Raw genomic sequence first — 6,901 nt, 5'->3', positions numbered from 1 at the left:
TCTTTTTTTTTTTTTAAATTTTAGCCCTTCGTGTACACTCACATTTATTTATTAAACTGATGCTTTTCTCCAAAGCAACTTACAATTATTTACCCATTTATACAGCTTAGTAATTGTACCTTGCTCAACAGTACACCTAGGAATTGAACCTGTGACCTTTGGGTCCAGAGGCAGTAACTCTGTAAAACCTGTGACTGAAAGTGTTGTCATGAAATTTGATTTGCATGATAATCTTAATAAGTTTTGGAATAGCTGGAGACCCTTCTGGAAGTTGTTGGAAAGTGCTACATAATTATGTGTGATAAACTGTAATCTTCCAACCCTAAACCCTCACTCTGTGTATGTGGAAATATTTGCTTTTTCTTGGTCAGCTCTCTGTATGCTGTTTTGACCCTGTGCTGCGCATAACACCAAAAAACTAAGAAGTGTAACAATGCACATAATAAAACTGGTGTGAAGAATTTAAAAAATTAATTTAATTGTTAAATATATATTTAGTAGTATTGCATTGTTACTCTCATTGTAATGCGAACTAGCATTTCCAGTTCCACAGGTCCACTGTGTTTGTGTCTTCATTCCCAAAACTGCAGTTTATGAACTTGCCATTCTTAGAGACACCGACCTGCTTTCACAACAGATCTTTCCTTGCATGTTTACTCCATGAAACACTGAGTCACGATAGGATATTTATAGAACGCAAGAACACTTGAAACCCTCTAGAATAAACAGGGCCTCTGTCCTTTCTAGAATGCAAAGAAAGTAAGACTGGAACATGTGCACAAGAATCATGTGTCATGTAAACAGAAGCCATGCTTTCAAAAGTCATATAAGAGAAGTTGTTTCTTAGCTCCTTTAGGATTTATGGAATTCCTGTACTCTGCACTGGTAGAACTACTGACTTTGACATGTTAGTGAACACATCGCGTAGCAGTTCAGCTACAATCAGAAGACACTTGTTACCTGACACTGACTCCTATTTAGATTATCAAAACATTTTGCATGAAGGCATATTTTGCCATTATTTATTTGTTTTTCACAGCTGCTTAAACACATTTCCTGAAACTATCCATTTTATCAGAAATATTATCATATGGGGGGTGTGGTGGCGCAGTGGCGCAGTGGCACAGTGGGTTGGACTGGGTCCTGCTCTCCGGTGGGTCTGGGGTTCGAGTCACGCTTGGGGTGCCTTGTGATGGACTGGCGTCCTGTCCTGGGTGTGTCCCCTCCCCCTCTGGCCTTACGCCCTGTGTTGCCGGGTAGGCTCCGGTTCCCCGCGACCCCGTATGGGACAACTGGTTCAGATATTATCATATAGGGGGCGTGGTGGCACAGTGAGTTGGACCGGGTCCTGCTTTCTGGTGGGTCTGGGGTTTGAGTCCCGCTTGGGGTGCCTTGCGACAGACTGGCGTCCTGTCCTGGGTGTGTCCCCTCCCCCTCCAGCCTTATGCCCTGTGTTGCCAAGTTAGGCTCTGGCTCCCTGTGACCCCAAATGGGACAAGTGGTTCAGAAAGTGTGTGTGTGTATTATATATTAAACTGTAAATGTGTAAAGAAAAAAATCACACTGCATTCAGATACTGTAATGCCATACTTTTTAGGCAACTGGACAGTTGCAAAAAGTATGCTGTCTTTGCTCAGAAAAAAGTTTTGTCTTTGAACAATTCACAAGAGGTCAAAAATAAAAAGCACACAGGATCTCAGTTCTGACTGCAATGTGGTGGAATGACCTCTATCTCTCACTCAGAACTGCATGTCATGGTGAATAGAGGACACGGAGGAGGCTGAACCCAAGTGCACCATCGTTTATTCAGTACAAAAGGATTAGACGCGATGTCGTGGTCGGGGACAGGCGGATGGTCAGTCTATCAGCGAACTGAACAGAGGCAAGGATCTGAAGTTGTGGTCGGGGGACAAGGCAGGTGGTCATTACCAAACAGACGTGAAGTGGGACTGGGGAACAAGACTTGGGAAAAGCAAGGTAAAGTAGATTTGAGAGTGCAGAGGGGACAGATGTCTCAAGTGAGATTCCAAAACTGGGAGGTGGTTGATTGGTGGTTTTTATGCCAGGTGCTTAATCAGAGACAGGTGCTGTTCGTTGAGGTGTAGGTGTGGCTGTGACACTGCTGAATTTCTCTCTACGTTTAAGAAGGGTCTCAAAACTCACCTCTTTCAGACTCACTTCTCCCCCGATCTCCTATGTGCTCTTTAAACATGTAATTTTAGAAGTTACAAGTTACAAGTAGTTTTTATTGTCATTCCTCCATACAGCTTGTGTACAGTGGATGTCGTTTCTTCGGGGACCATGATGCAAGACAGAAAAATCAAATCAAAAAAATCAAAAGAAAAAAATTCATAAATTTACTTTCAGATGTGCATATCAGTTTCATAGAAAAATGCACCAATACTGTGAAAACATACACACACACACACACACACACACACACACACATTTTCAGAACCGCTTGTCCCATACGGGGTCGCGGGGAACCGGAGCCTACCCGGCAACACAGGGCGTAAGGCCGGAGGGGGAGGGGACACACCCAGGATGGGACGCCAGTCCGTCGCAAGGCACCCCAAGCGGGACTTGAACCCCAGACCCACTGCAGAGCAGGACTGTGGTCCAACCCACTGTGCCACCGCACCCCCCCCCCCCCCCCCGTAAAAACGTAGTAAAGTAAAAATAACAAATAGAGGGACTCAGTGAAAACAAGATATTACTCACTCACGTTGATAACCACTTATTCTAGATTTGAATCCAGCTAAATATCTTCTGGCATATTAACTAAAATCACTACAGATTGAGAGGTCAGATAAAGCTATATAAACACCAGGAGGTCTAGATACATATGACTAATTGGTGATGAAATTCAATCCTAGAAAATGTATCAGTGCCTAATGTCTCAGATGAGGACCGTTCTTTCTTGAACTAACCATTTAGTAATGAAGAGATCTGAGAATGATTCACTCTGGTAAAACACCGAACCGAAATGGTTTTCCTGTTGAATTCTATAAGAAATCCTGGCCTGAATTATGCCTTTTATTCATACCAGTAACTTACACTCTTGGAATTCAGTTTCTACTAGTCTAATTTTAAAGAAAGACAGACTTTCGTCTGATCAGTTTGTTGAACGCAGATCTTAAAATTGTACCAAAAACGTTGGCACATAGGCTTGAGACTGTCCTGCCAAATATCATTAATGATCAAACTGGATTCGTTAAAGTCAAGTTTGGCTCTAACAATGTACATCCATCCATCCATCCATCCATCCATCCATCCATCTTCTTAGCCACTTGTCCTTTAGGGTCACATGGCAATAGGGAGAGGAGAGAAGCCCAGACATCCCTGTCCTATGTAACTTCCTCCAGCTCACCCTGGGGGAGCCCCAGTCGCTGCCAGGCTAACTGGGAGATGCAATTTCTCCAGCGGGACCTGGACCGACCTTGGAGTCTTGTCCCAGTTGTCCGTCCCTGCTGCTTGTGCCCGTTGCCTAGGGGGGCATCCTTACCAGATGCCCGAACCACCTCAAGTGGCTCCTCTCAATGTGGAGGAGAAACGGCTCTACTCTGAGCTCCTCTTAGATGGCCGAACTCCTCACTCTGTCATGAAGAGTAAGTCCCACCACCCTGCGAAGAAAACTCATTTCAGATGCTTGTATCCGTGATCTTATCCTTTCGGTTATTACCCAAAGTTCATGACCATAGGTGAGGGTAGGGACGTAGACCAACCGGTAAATGAAGAGCTTTGCCTTATGGCTCAGCTCCCCCTTCATCACTACAGAATGGTACAGCGACCACATTACTGCTGCTGCTACCAGTCTGCAGCTGATCTCTCTTTCTTCCCCCCTTACTCGTGAATAAAACCCCAAGATACTTAAGCTCCTCCACATGGGACAAATTTTCTCCCCTTACCTGGGAGGCAACTTCCAATGAACTCTATGTAGTGCTATCTGCCCACACACCTTATTCACCAAGGTGACTTACACTGTTACATAAACTACTTACAATGGGTCACACATCCATGCATCAGTGGAACACACTCTCTCTGTGTCACTCACACACTTTGGGGAACCTGAACAGCATGTCTTTGTACTGTGGGAGGAAACTGGAGCACCCAGAGGAAGCCCACGCAGACATGGGGAGAACATGCAAACTCCACACAAACTGAGTGGGGATCAAACCCGTGTCTTCTTGCACCACCCAGGTGCTGTGAGAGGACGTGGATGAGGACACTTAATGCCGAGTATGTGAACACAGCTCTCGCTTCATACAGGGACCGAATGGCCTGCAGTAGTGGTCCCAACATCCCATACTCCCAAAGCACCTCCCACAGAATTTTTTGGGGAACATGGTCGTAGGCCTTCTCCAAGTCCACAAAACACATGTCGACTGGATTAGTGAACTTCCATGCCCCCTCAATTATTTGTGATAGAGTAAAAAGCTGGTCCACAGTTCCATGGCCAAGACAGAATCCGCACTGTTCCTCTTTGATCTGAGGCTCAACTATCAGCCCGAGATTCCTTTCCAGCACCCTGGCATAAACTTTTCCAGGGAGGCTGAGAAGCATGATACCCTGATAGATGGCACACTCTCTCCGTTCCTCTTTCTTAAAGATAGGGACCATAACCCCATTTGCCAATCCAAAGGCACTGTCCCCAGAATCAATGTTACATTGTAGAGGTGTGTCAGCCATGACAGCTCCACAACATCCAGGGCCTTAAGTAGTTCTGGGCAAATCTCATCCACCCCCAGTGCTTTGCCACTGCAGAGCTTTCCAACTAACTCAGTGACTTCCACCAGGAAAATGGACTCTGATACCCCGGAAGCCTCTGGCCCTGACTTCTGTAAGAGAGGCATCTCTCGGGTTTAAGAGTTCCATCAAAATGCTCTTTCCACCGACCAACAATGTCCTCATTTGAGGTCACAGTTTCTCCAGCCTGACCAACAATGTCCTCATTTGAGGTCACAGTTTCTCCACCTTTGCTGAGCACAGCTTGGGCGAAGCTTCTCTGACCCCTCCTGAGCCGCCGGATAGTTCTCCAGAACCTCTTTGAGGCCAACTAAAAGTCATTTTCCATAGCCTTTGCAAACTCCTCCCATGCTCCGGATTTTGCTTCTGCGATCGCAACTGCCTTTCTTTCCTACTGGTACCTATTTGTTGAGTCAAGAGTCCCCAGACCCAACAAGGCGCTAAAGGCCTCCTTCCACTTGACAGCTTCCCTTACCAACGGTGTCCACCAGCGGGTTCTTGGGTTGCCACCGTGACTGCCACCAACAAGCTTTTGGCCACAGCTGCACCAGGCTGCTTCCACTACGGAGGTTTTGAACAGAGTCCTTTTGGACTCCCTGTCCCCTACCTCCTCCGGGACATGGGAGAACTTGTCACAGAAGTAGGAGTTAAAATCATTCCGGACAGCAGCCTCTGCCAGTCGTTCCCAGCACACCCTCACTTGTCTATCAGTTTTCCTTGCCATTTGATCCAGCTCAGCACCTTTCTTTGCCTGAGTGTCCAGAACATGTGGACTCAAATCAAATGAAACGATTATGAAGTCAATCATTGACCTTTGGCCCAAGGAGCTCTGGTACCAAGTACATTTATGAGCATCTTTGTGTTCAAACATGGTGTTTGTTATGGACAAACCATGACTAGCACAGAAGTCCAATAACATTTCCTCATTTGGATTTAGATCAGGCAAGCCGTTCTTCCCAATCACCCGCCTCCAGACTGAATCATTGCCAGCGTGAGTGTTGAAGTCCCCCAGTTGAACTATGGAGTCCATAGCTGGGGCCCTGTCCAGAACCTCACTCACTCTCTCCAAGAAGTTTGAATACTCTGCATAAGCACACAACAGTCAAAGTTTTCCTCTCTGTGACCCTAAGTTGCATTGAGGGGACCCTCTTGTCACTGGGACAAACTCTAACTGCATGGCAGCCAGCCAGGGACCTGTGAGTATCCCCACACCTACCGGGTGCCTCTCACCCTGTGCAGCTCCTATCAAGGAGTTTGGTTCCAGAGCCAACACTGTGAGTGGAAGTGAGCCTAACTATATCTAGTTGAGATCTCTAGACCTCCTGCAGCAGTTCTGGCTCCTTCCCCCACAGTGAGGTTACATTCCACGTGCCAAGAGGCAGTTTCTGCCACAAGGGTCCATGACACCACGTGCCACTCTTAAAGGCATTGCACCTGACCCACATGTTGGGCCTTGCGGGTGGTGAGCCCATATGGTCCGCCCACATTGCTTTTTTGGGCTGAGCTCGGCCGGATTACGTGGGCTGCCTGGCCACCAGGCGCTTGCCTAGGAGCACTACCCCAGGCCTGGCTCCAGGGGCAGGTCCCGGTGACCTTATTCTGGGCAGGGTAAATGTTGTCTTGTTCACATTTGCCATAGGGGTTTTCTTTTCGGATCGTGTTAGTCTGGATCTTCACTCCAGACCTGGTCACCATGGGAGACCCTACCAGGAGCATACTGCTCCCAACAATATAGCTCTACAGATCCCTAGATCACACAAGCCTTTCTGCCACGACAAGGCCCCGATCCAGGAAGGGTGATAATATACTTTGTGCCTTAACTATTATGAAACCACCAGGCTCTACAGTGAGTCCTCACACTGACAGGGTGGTGAGCCACCTCTAAACAACCGAATGGTACTGAGCCTCTGTGTGTCTCACCACACACAACTTTACCTCACTTCATTTATCATCTTACTTCATTCTACTACTCCATCTCATGCATGTAAATATGTTTCAGTATTTATTCACTGGCTAGCATTTATTTTTTGTACTTATTTATGTTTGCATATTTTGTGTGTATGTATGCATGTATGTGTACAGTATATGTGTTGTATGTGTACATACTGTATGTACTGTGCTTATGCACCAGTGTCTTAGGTGCAATGTCCAGTCA

The sequence above is a fragment of the Scleropages formosus genome, chromosome 8 (genome assembly GCF_900964775.1).
Source record: "Scleropages formosus chromosome 8, fSclFor1.1, whole genome shotgun sequence".
Classification (NCBI taxonomy): Eukaryota; Metazoa; Chordata; class Actinopteri; order Osteoglossiformes; family Osteoglossidae; genus Scleropages; species Scleropages formosus.
This window is presented reverse-complemented; position numbering follows the sequence as displayed.